Source organism: Sinocyclocheilus anshuiensis, unplaced genomic scaffold (genome assembly GCF_001515605.1).
Source record: "Sinocyclocheilus anshuiensis isolate Anshui unplaced genomic scaffold, SAMN03320099.WGS_v1.1 scaffold257, whole genome shotgun sequence".
In the NCBI taxonomy this organism is placed as follows: Eukaryota; Metazoa; Chordata; class Actinopteri; order Cypriniformes; family Cyprinidae; genus Sinocyclocheilus; species Sinocyclocheilus anshuiensis.
Genome location: NW_015539889.1, coordinates 2,471,463 through 2,483,145, shown reverse-complemented (window position 1 = coordinate 2,483,145; position 11,683 = coordinate 2,471,463). Strand labels below are relative to the sequence as shown.

At 36.7% G+C, this 11,683-nt stretch overlaps 2 pseudogenes; both read left to right on the top strand.

Moving 5' to 3' along the window:
• Positions 1-4,949, top strand: part of LOC107685723 (PHD finger protein 20-like) — an 8,050-nt pseudogene extending 3,101 nt beyond the window's left edge.
• Positions 4,950-5,785: 836 nt separating this feature from the next.
• Positions 5,786-11,683, top strand: part of LOC107685693 (protein NDRG3-like) — a 43,777-nt pseudogene continuing 37,879 nt past the window's right edge.

The window sequence follows — 11,683 nt, the reverse complement described above, 5'->3', positions numbered from 1 at the left end:
ATTAAAAAAAAAAATAGATATATATATATATATATATATATATATATATATATATATATATATAAGCATATATATATGCTCAAATAGCACCTGGTTCATTATGATTAGTGGATTTTTTTTTAATCGTATCAGTTAGAAAACAAGCTTTCCACAACCCCAACCGTTTCAGCAGAGAGCCATGTGAGTAATGATCTATACTAATCAAATTCACAGAATCATGATTCATCACAATTATCTTGAATTTTTGACAGTGAATGTACCATCTAATTATCTCAGTATACAGAGTCATCAGAAACCAGCCTCCACCGGTGCTCTCTATCAACTTGGACCATAATCCATATAAATGTGGCGTTCCTGGCTGTACAAAGTCTTTCGGGAAAGCAAAACTCCTGCACTATCATATGAAGTACTACCATGGAGATGATCGTCTGATAGAACCGGACCAGACCAGGCCAATGGACAAACACACCACACTTAATAATCAGGATAGCTCTAAGAAGAGGTGCATTACATCATACGAGTGTGCGCAGATGTCTGTGAAGAGACGCTCTCTAGCGCCCCCTGTTGTCAGTGCACAGAATTACCAACGGTGGCCATCACTGAAGGACAAGACCAGAGAGAATCAGCTAGACAGCAACATGCATAGATACTTCAACAAGGAAAGAGAGAGGAGGTTTATGGAAATGGGTATGGCTGATGGATCAAATTTATATAGTATGCCACAGAAAGCATGTGGGATTTACAGTGTTATTCTTTGTTTTTCCTTTAAAACATGACATGGCCTAACTGAGCTTAGGTTTCTTTCCTTTGTAGAAGGTGTGAAGGAACGTGACAGGCTAAAAGAGAAACAGACTAGAGACTTTCTGCAAATTAAGTTAAAGGAAAAGAAAAAAATAAGAAAAACCACATCAGGTGAAGAAAATCAGCATGATTTCTGAGTGATGATGAATCTTTATTTCTGTGCACAACCACTGTAACTACATCTCTGAAATCTATTTGTAATAGTAAATTATAAATATAAATTGAATGTAATTAATTGAAGTATCCATCTCCGTCTAAATGTTTTTGTTGAGTTTATATATTTTTGCAATTTGATATGATCTTAAGTTTATGAGTCAGTGTCATTTTAATATCTAATTGTTTGATTTTTTCCCCCCCTCATAACTCAAGTCATGTTTTGTCATTTGTTTCCAGATGAGGATAGCATTTCTGATAGGTCCTCTGACAGCTGTGGATGGAGTGAAGATGAAATGGGGGTGGATTTGGACATCATTGCCTCACCTCTCAGCTGTAGCTCTGTTGCCTCGACTACAGGAAGTCAGGAAACTGTCCGTTGTGTGTGTGAAGTGGAAGAGGAAAATGACTTCATGTTACAGGTGACCTTTCAAAATCAAAGAATCCTGAAAAAAAAAATGCATCATGGATTCTACAAAAAAAATATTAAGCAGCACAACGTTGACAATAACAGGAAATGTTTCTTGAACACCAAATCAGAATATCAGGATGATTTCTGAAGGATCATGTGACACTGAAGCCTGGAGTAATGGCTGCTGAAAATTCAGCTTTGCAATCACAGGAATAAATTACATTTTAAATATATTTTAAATTGGTGAGCACAAGAGACTTTGAAAAAATTGAAAAATCTTACCCAACCAAAACTTTAGAACAGTAATTTATATGTCAGTAGAAGATTTAGTTGTAAAACATTCACTATTAATTAACAACCATCATGTTTATTGTTTTTTCTCTTGCACCTCAGTGTGAAGAGTGCCTGTACTGGCAGCATGGAACCTGTATGGGCCTTCTGGAAGAGAATGTTCCAGAACGATACGCTTGCTTCATTTGCTGGGATTCCCCAGGTTTGGAAGTGTTGTTTTCTGGAGGGAACCTTAAATGTAGACCTTAGGATGAGTGGCAGTTTGAGTAGTTTGACTCCGCTTTTTGTCAGTTCCCATTTCTTATGCTGGGAAATCTATATTATGGCATATTCTGCTATTTTTAGTTTAATTTCAGCTTACAAGTGTGTTTGTTTCTGTGTATCCAGGGCAGATCAGAGGTCAGAGACAGCGTCTACGGTACTGGTATGACAGGGACTGGCTTAGCACCGGCCATATGTATGGCCTCTCTTTCCTGGAGAACTACTCCCATAAGAACGGCAAGAAGATTGCAGCCACTCATCAGCTGTTAGGGGACGTTCAGCATGTGGTGGAAGTCCTCAATGGCCTGCAGCTCAAAATTAGTGTGCTACAGTGAGTGATCCTGCTTTATCTCTGTTTGAACCCATGACACAAATGTTGTTTGAAAAGCATCATGAAAACGGTGTTATACCAATTTACTGCAGGAGCCAAAGTCATCGAGACCTCAAGTTGTGGCGTCAGCCACGGAAGCTGACTGAGAAATCCAGGATGAAAACCATGGCTCTTCCAGACACAAAAACAGTTTCTGCATCAACATCCTTGGATGCCATTCAATGTAAAGAGCCCTTGACTTCACCCTTTCAGGACTACATTAGCAGTGAGCATTGCTACCAAAAGCCACAAACACTGTACCAGGTATTGGAGCCGAGGCTGGTGCTGAAGACACGGGTTGAGTCGGTGCTGGAAGACCGATTGCACAACACTGAGACAATGCTGAAGAATGACCAACACTATAATGGAGAGATCCAACCAGCACTACTGAAGACACCTAGTACTCAGCTGTTCAACCACAGCATGGTGAGGGCCACATCAAATGAGGTTAATATTACATCAGGGATGGCCAGTGTTGACCCTGGAGAGCTACAGTCCTCCAGAGTTCAGCTCCAACCCTAATCAAACACACCTGAACAAGCCAGTTAAGGTCTAAGGGTTACTAGAAAGCTACAGGCAGGTGAGTTTTTATCAAGGTTGGCGCAAAACTCTTCAGGACTATGGCTCTCCAGGACCGTGGCTCTCCAGGACCTATAGTCAGTGATAGTCATGTAATACAGGGGTGGCCAACAATTATCATGGTCAAATCAAAAGTTCTGGTTCTAAAGTGAACTGACATTTTTAAAGGAATTGTATATCTAAAACTAATTTGAATATATATGTTGAAGAATGTGCCATTTTTTCCGTATAATGAAAGAGAATGGGGATATGTGTTGTTGTTAAGCTCCAAAATGATGAAAAAGAGCACAATAAAAGTATCATAAAAATAGTCCATTTATATTTAAAATCTAGAGTTTTGTGTGATGACCAGACTGAAATGTAAAAATCTGCATCGATTAAAATATGGCCCATTTAGACAGAGCAGTTTTGATGTCAAAACGAAATGACCAATCGTCATTGAGATTTTATTTTGAGGTAAACTATTCCTTTAATGATTTACAGCTGACTTTTAATGTGTACAGACTTTTGAACCCAAACTCGTGAACAATTTTACTTTTATTCAGCAGGGCTACATTAAATTGATTAAAAGTACCACTAAAGATAGCAAGGATATATTAAATTCAAAAGTGACAGTACAGACATTTATAATGTTAAGAACATTTCTGTTTAAAAAAAAAATGCTGTTTTTTGAACTATCATTCATCAAAGAATCCTAAAAAAAATGTATCATGGCTTCCACAATAGTTAGCAGGAAAACTGTTTTCAACATTAACAATAATAAGAAATATTTCTTGAGCATGTTAGAATGATTTCTGAAGGATCATGTGACACTGGAGTAATAATGCTGAAAATTCAGCTCTGCCGTCACAGGAATAAATTCCATTTTAAAACATATTAGACATTTATTTTAAATTGTAATAATATTTCACAATATTACGGTCTTTACTGTATTTTCGATTAAATAAATGCAGCCTTGGTGAGCATAACACTTTCCAAAAATCTTACAAGCAAAATCTTACCAACCCCGAACTTTTGAACGGTTATGCAGTATGAAGTAGACTAACTGTTTTATGTTGTGTGACCCTGAATGTTACTTTATTCCATTGTAGGATGTAGGAGAGAAGTGTGAGGTGGGTGCTGATGGAGGTGGGGTTAAGGGTTGAGCTCAGCAGCAGCAGTGGAAGATCAGCCTGCTGGAGCACATCGAGACTGTACAAGAAGAGGTTACTCAAAGGATGGACTTCATCGAAAGGGAGCTTGATCTGGCACACTCAGATGGCTCTGAGTGTGCCAGAGGGTTTCAGAGGGCTGGATTTATGTTTTGCTGTTTTTTATTTGGTGATTTGTATTATGAGAATGATTCATGTATGCTGTAACTTTATATTGATTCCTTTTTCAGTGCTTGGAAACTGGCTGGACTGCACAGGTGAGTTGGAGCCTCCAGAGCCACTGGACCGTCTGCCTGAATTCAAGCACAGCATCAAACAGCTGCTGAATGAAATGGGAAAGGTGCAGCAGATCGCTCTGACTTGTGCCACATGAGCGCTCCAAGGCATGTTTCACTATCATCACAAGACTACCTCAGATTGATACATTCCTAAACCAGGTCACGGACCAAAGAGCCTAAAGAATAGACTGAGAACATGTGAAACTGAACATGCTGTTTGTTACAGAGTCTGTGATTCTGATTGTAAATGTGGAATCAAGAGAATGTTGCAAAACTTTATCACCTCACTTATCATTTTACAACAAATGTGATCTAATTTTCATCCTTTCTGTTTCACCAAAAGGAAACATACAACAAAATACATTACAAGTATCTTTGCTAAAAGGTTTACAAGACTTGTCTTTGTCATTTAACAATGCACAGCATGCACTGATTTCTAACATTTTTACACTTAGTCATAAAGCATGTCAACTCAACACATTTTTTTCTTTGCAGAGAAATTTAGTTATTCAACGTTATGTTTAAGCTAAAAGCCTACTTGAATAGTCAAAAAGGATCCACCCTGTGCTCTTTTAAAGGCTAGTAACCTTTAACATCTATTTAACAGGTTGGGTGTGAAGTAAAATGTGCACAATGAAACAATTGTTTCTGTTTTACATTGTATTTAAAGTATCTCATGCTTAGAATGTTCAAATGTGTGTTTTTTTTTAATATATTGCATATTTATTTTGAAGACAACTGTGAATATAATTACTGTAATCCTCTGTAGTTTACTATTCATTTAACCTTCATGCAGCTAATGTGATCAGTGTCACCACTTCCTTATGGATTAGCCATAAAATCTTTAGTATATTAACAAAGACTGAACCACATTACTGTATGTCTAAAAGCAAAAACTTTATTCCAGAGCTTGGAAGTACGTTTTTTCATTCCGAATGCATTTCAGTACTGCAAATCTAATTACTCAATGAAATATTAAATATATGCATATTGGCTATCATCTTAATGAGCATATAATGAATATATTAAAATTCTGTCATTATGTGCATACCTTATTATGTCTTTCCAAAACTGTGTGACTGGAAAACAGTATTCCCCCTTCATACTGCATTATGATGAAGACTGGATTGTTTAACATGTTGACCGGCTATTCAAAATGGATACAGTTACAATTAAAGCACGTTGTATGTATACAGTATGTGTATACCTAATGTGATTTTAGTTAGAATCAGAATCAGAATCAGAATGAGCTTTATTGCCAAGTATGTTTAAACACACAAGGGATTTATCTTGGTGACAGGAACTGCAGAAAAAATATATATATTTAGAAGAAGAAAAAAAAACTGCGGAACCAAAGAAAAAGACGTAACTGTCGTAAGTCGTGACTTGATATCATAGATAACCTCACGAGGGCGATAAATGGCTTATGAGGGGGTCTTCCGAACGCACTGAGTGTAATGTGGGTAGCCTAGAAGACCCCGCCCACAGTGACATCAAAATACGGCTGGCAGAGACTGCGAGCTCTTCTTTTGCTTCCACCAGCCTCCGTTCACTTCAACATCTCTGTGGAGGATTTTCCTTGTTCAGATCCAAATATTGTACCTCAGACTGGTAGGTGAGTTAAATGTCTCATTTTAGAACTAAACTCGTACGATTTGTTCTAGGAATATGAATGAAACCGACGGGAATTATGTGACAATTTAGAGTGATATTGTTGGTTATTTTCTCTACAGCGACCAATGCAATTCATTTTAAAATGGCTCCATGTTTCTAAACTGCCAGGAGCCACAATAACATCGATTTTCATCACAACAGCCGCTGAATAAGAGAGAAGGAAAAACACGCACATTGTGATTTATTAAAGATCGATTTTATTTCCCCTTATCTCCTCACACATCCGACACTGAAGATGTTGAATCTTGTCGCCAAAAAACTGAAACGTTGTACCTCATTAGGTACAAATGTGATGGCTTTTAATTCAGTGCATTTTTAGTCCATTCGTCGCTGCAGATGTTTCATAGTTTTCATAGATGGTTCTTCTCATATACATTCAGTCTTTTGAATATGATTTGAATGTCTTCAAGCAGTTTCAGTGAAAGAATGTGTTGCTGTTGCTGTTGAAGTGTATCTGAATTTATGTTGCTAAATTATTTACGTCGGTCTAACTTTGATTTGTGATAGCATCAAGTCCTGTTTCTTAATTTAAACCTTTATATATATGTATATGTGTATATATATATATATGTATGTATGTATGTATGTATGTATAAAATGCCCGTATTTCTCAATAGATTAACGCTTCTCATATGACGCCTACATATCAAAGACGTAGTGTAAAGTGATGGATTTTTGGGGTAGTTTCGATTATATATGACACAACTTCCGGCATGACACAGATGACATTGTCCTCGGTCACCTGCTCATGGGAAGGTCGCAGTGCTGAGGATGTGAACTCCATATGCTCGCAGGTGTGCGGTTTAGCACACTCAGACTACACACTGTCCACACGACAAACAAACAACACTAACCTGTTGTTTCATCAACACAGGACTCAAAAGAGACCCCTCACAGTCTTTTCGCTTAAATCTGTTTGTCGTACATACATTGACACAGTGTTTGTTATTGTAATACACAATATGTTTTAACCTGTGGTTTTCCAGTCAAAGCCTTAACAGATCTGTATACTGCTGTTTGAGATCGGCGTGTCATTTTCAATAGAAATCCAATGAAACTTTCTTCCTCGTATCACCCTGGTACAAAAAGAGGCACTCTCTGTTTTCATTTTCCTTAGTTTTAAAAATGTGTAATCTGTGTGTTTCGTATTGCTGAGACATTAAGTTAACATTTTAACTTCCCTATAGAGAAATATATTTTTTTATATGTAGAGCGAGAGAGAGAGTTGGTGTGTTCCTGTAGGTTGGCATGTGGAGATAGATAGATGTCAGGGAATCCTGGATCTCTTGGGAGCAGCGTGCTTTAATTAAGCTATGCTTCAGTTCAATTGAGTGTGCTCACAATCTCAATAACCCTGCTTATCAGGACTGTGGACTAGCATGAGCGCAAATGAGTATGGCCCATGCTATAGAGAGATAAGGGAAGACACTTTGTCTCTAACTCACCATTCTAATTCTGTCATAGATCTTTTTTGAAGAATTTTGAAGAGTCTTTATGCAGCACTTTGCCATACAAACTTCATCCAGCTTTAGAAGACTTGGTATTTAATGCATGAGACTACTATTGTGGTCATTTAATGGTCTCTGTTTTGTCTTTTTTGGGGTTGTGATCACTAAAAACTATTGATGAATGGGGAAAAAAGTTATTAATATTAAGAAAATGTTAAATTTTTAGTGAAATATCTCTTAAATAAACTAAGCAGTACATTTCGAATGTCCCTCTGCAGTCCTCATAGCATCCTCTGTAAAGCACCTGCTGCAGGTGCCAGGCTGTTGGTTTTGTGATGTGGACAGATTCCAAGCTGCTCCTCCAGACTGTCCCTCACTGCATGTGCAAGACCGAAAGGACAGTCTCTAGTCCTTAATGAACTATTTGAATTCAGATGATGATACCAAACATAATTTATCAAATAAAATTTGCTGAGTATAAAATATCTAAGATATTTTGTGAAGTATATTTGTTTCATGGATGTTTTGAATATATCATGACGCAGAATGATTTCTGATTATTTCATAAACTGTGGTATTTACACTAACGCTCAAAAGTTTAAAGTGTAAGATTGTTTTTAAATAAATTAAAATGTTTTATTTATTAAAGAATAAAGATGCATTAAAATGATCAAAAGTGACAGTAAAGACATTTGTAATGTTACAAAAAAAGATGTCTATTTCAAATAAATGCTGTTCTTTTGAAACTTCTATTCATCAGTGAATCCTGAAGAAAAAAAAATCACGGTTTCCACAACAATGTTAAGTGAGTAATGGCTGCTGAAAATTCAGCTTTGCCTTCACATGAGAAAATTTAATTTTTAAATATATTAAAATCAAAAACAGTTATCTTTAATTGTAATAATACTTCATAATGTTACTTTTTTACTGTATTTTTGATTAAATACATGCAGCCTTGGTGAGTATAACAGACTTTTCCTTTCAAAAGCATTAAAAAATTTTACCAACCCCAAACATTTGAACAGTAGTGTATAGGATTCCAAGGTTTTTACAACAAAAACATAGTAAAACTTTGGTGCTGTTTTCATTAAAATTAAACTATTAACTGTTTTTAATTTGTAAGGTTGTATTTTACCTTACCGACTGGACTGTTTACTGAAAAACTAGTTGGTTATTTGCATAGTGTAGCCTAAATGCTGCATAGTGAATGGCAAATCTAATGCTCTGAAGCGTTTGTTCCCATGAGTGTCTTTCCTTAAAGGGGTCATATGATGCGATTTAATGTACAGTATGTGGAAAATAATGTGTTTTTTGAACTTTAAACCACATAAACACATTTCATTACACCAAATACACAAAATAATGTTCTTTTTAGCAGCATCATATGACCCCTTTAAGAGAAGTCTAGTGAAGAGAGAGAATGGCAGCTCGCAAACAAATGTCAGTCTGATTCGTTTAGTGATTCATTAATCAGTAGTGAGATTTTAAAGGCTTTCAGTATCTATTCTATTGCACTGCTCTCTCTCTACTTAAACCTTTATTATAGTCCAAAACGCTGTGAAACTGGTTTAGGGCGGCTGTTGTTAGCATGACTGTCTGAAGATTTGTGACTTTCTTGTGACCTTAATTTGTAGATTCTGCTGTTGCTACGTGGACGTGGTGCACTTGATTTTTTTCATTTTCAGATGTACACCTTGTTAATCATCTCACACCCAGCTAATATCTGACCTACAAAAGCGAATCATCCCTGTGCTGGATCTCTGAGCTCTTTTAATCAATTTCACCAGTTCTACCAGATCTCTTATTAGCATTAAAGGTCATTTGTTGTGGCCTGTCGCATGAGCCGTGTGGGTTTCATGTGGTTGTCCTGGACTGTAGCCAGCCCACTAAAACCTGTGTCTTTGGTTTTGTGCCATGTTTTTTCTGTCTCCTACTGTTTCCTCCTCCCATTTTCACCTTGACAGCTGTGCTTCTGCCTGATGGCTCTATATCAGGCCGGCCTGCTGAGATGTCTCAGTCAATTCCATCAAAACGATCATCAGATTTCAGACTGACCTAGTACTTTTTCAGATCACAGTAGAGGCTCTTTTTTATTTTATTTGCTCAGTGTATCTTCATGCTGTTCTTGAATTTTAATCCTTAGCGGTAGTTTGCACTGGATCCCTAAGGAGTCAAGGCTCTTGAAAGCAAAATATATAACAATCCTTTTGTAAGCACAACAGTACTAGTTCTGCTTTTACAACATTTTTTTTACATGAGCCTGAATGAGAAAGTTTAGTGTCTCTTTAGCTTTTTTACTCTGAAATCCTTATAAAAAATTAATGAATACTTTTTTTTATATCAATGACACATTAAAGGGAAAATGCATTTTTAAAATTATTTTATAATGTTTCCTGTGGTGCGTTTATAATCCTAGTATTTTTATTTTTTCATCAAAACATTTTCCACCCTGAATTTAGCCTTCTGATTTGAACACTGTTGTCTGCTGTAAACGCCCACTGCTATGATTGGCTAACACCTTTGCATATGAAATTAGCATTACATGTGGAATTGCATCAAAAACTTTAACTGTTTTACTATAACTATTATAACATTATATTTAGAACTATTTCCATTGCATCAAAGGTTGCAGCACTGCACTGTAGCCGAACACAGTCATGTCTATAATAAAATAATAATAAAACACCAGATGCAAGGATCTCATAATTGCAGTGCAATTTCTGCAATCTCATACATTCTTTTATCTAACTCAGTGAAAGCATGCTAACAGGAACAGTGTGAAGATGATCGTCTAGTCACTGGCTTGATTCACTAATGCATAAGCAGTAAACCACTTTGCAACAAAAAATGACTATACATGAGCTGTTACATAGTCAAGTCACCTTTATTTATATAGTGCTTTTAACAATACAGATTGTGTCAAAGCAGTTGTACAGCATTAATTAGGAAAATATTGTGTCAATAATGCAAAATGATAATAGTAGACACTCAGTTTTCAGTTAAAGGCAGTTCATCATTGAATTCAGTGATGTCATCATCCAGCTCAGTTCAGTTTAAATAGTATCTGTGCAATCAAGTCGACGATATCGCTGTAAATTAAGTGTCCCCAACTAAGCAAGCCAGAGGCGACTGCGGCAAGGAACCAAAACTCCATCGGTGACAGAATGGAGAAAAAAACCTTGGGAGAAACCAGGCTCAGTCGGGGGGCCAGTTCTCCTCTGACCAGATGAAACCAGCAGTTCAATTCCAGGCTGCAGCAATGTCACATTGTGCAGAGGACACATCTGGTTCCTGTGGTCTTGTCCCGGTGGCCGTCTAGCATAACTAACATAGTTAGTTTATAAAGTTTTTTTTTTTTACACCAGAAAAACTATCTTGTGATTGTTAGACAGACATGAGTTGTTCAGAACATACCTACTTGATTACATACTACGATGACGCACCCCAAACTTTTGAACAGTAGTGTATATTATCTTAACATGAATCCCCTCCAAACATCAGCCTTCAAATTAATATCTAACTGCCACTTTTTATGGCCCAATCAACTCTTGATGTACAAAAGTCCCACCCTACTGTTTTGTCTTGTTGATTGTCCTGTTTCACTCATGACATACAAACATGTACCTTGGTCAAGGATCTTTTTAAGGCGTTTTACAAAACTGTTTGATCAGTTTGCATATTTAGAATCTAAACTATACATTCAGATCGTTTTTCAATCCTAGACAGTACAAAAATTACAGCGCAGAAGTATGTCCAATTACCTAAGTAAAATACATTTTTCATTGAGCTAATAGATAAATTTACGGTAGAAGTAAAGTGTTATATAATGTTGTTCAGATGAAAATCTAACTTGGTTCTCAGAGCACTTCCCCTGGCCCTGCTGAAGACAGGAATTTCCCTTTAGACTGTGCTAATGCAGGTTCTCTTAAATACATTTAGCCCAGGCTCCACATGCCACACGTTTACATTTTATTTATGGCTCTGTGAGCTGTTGCAGAAAGTCATTTACCCAGCTCACATCTTGTCCGGACAGGTGGGAAATTTATTTTCTGTCATTTATCAAACCAGATTAATTTGTTGACATCCATCTAACGCAGCCTACGCCTTGCTTCGTGCATCTTTGGGGAATCTGGCACCCTTACGAGGATTACTGTGTCAATTATTGATTATTTCCTTTATGAAAGAAGGTACCTTTTTTAATTTTTTTCATTTGATTGAAGGTAAATTAAATATATAGAATGTAAAAGAGATATATTTGCTCTCTC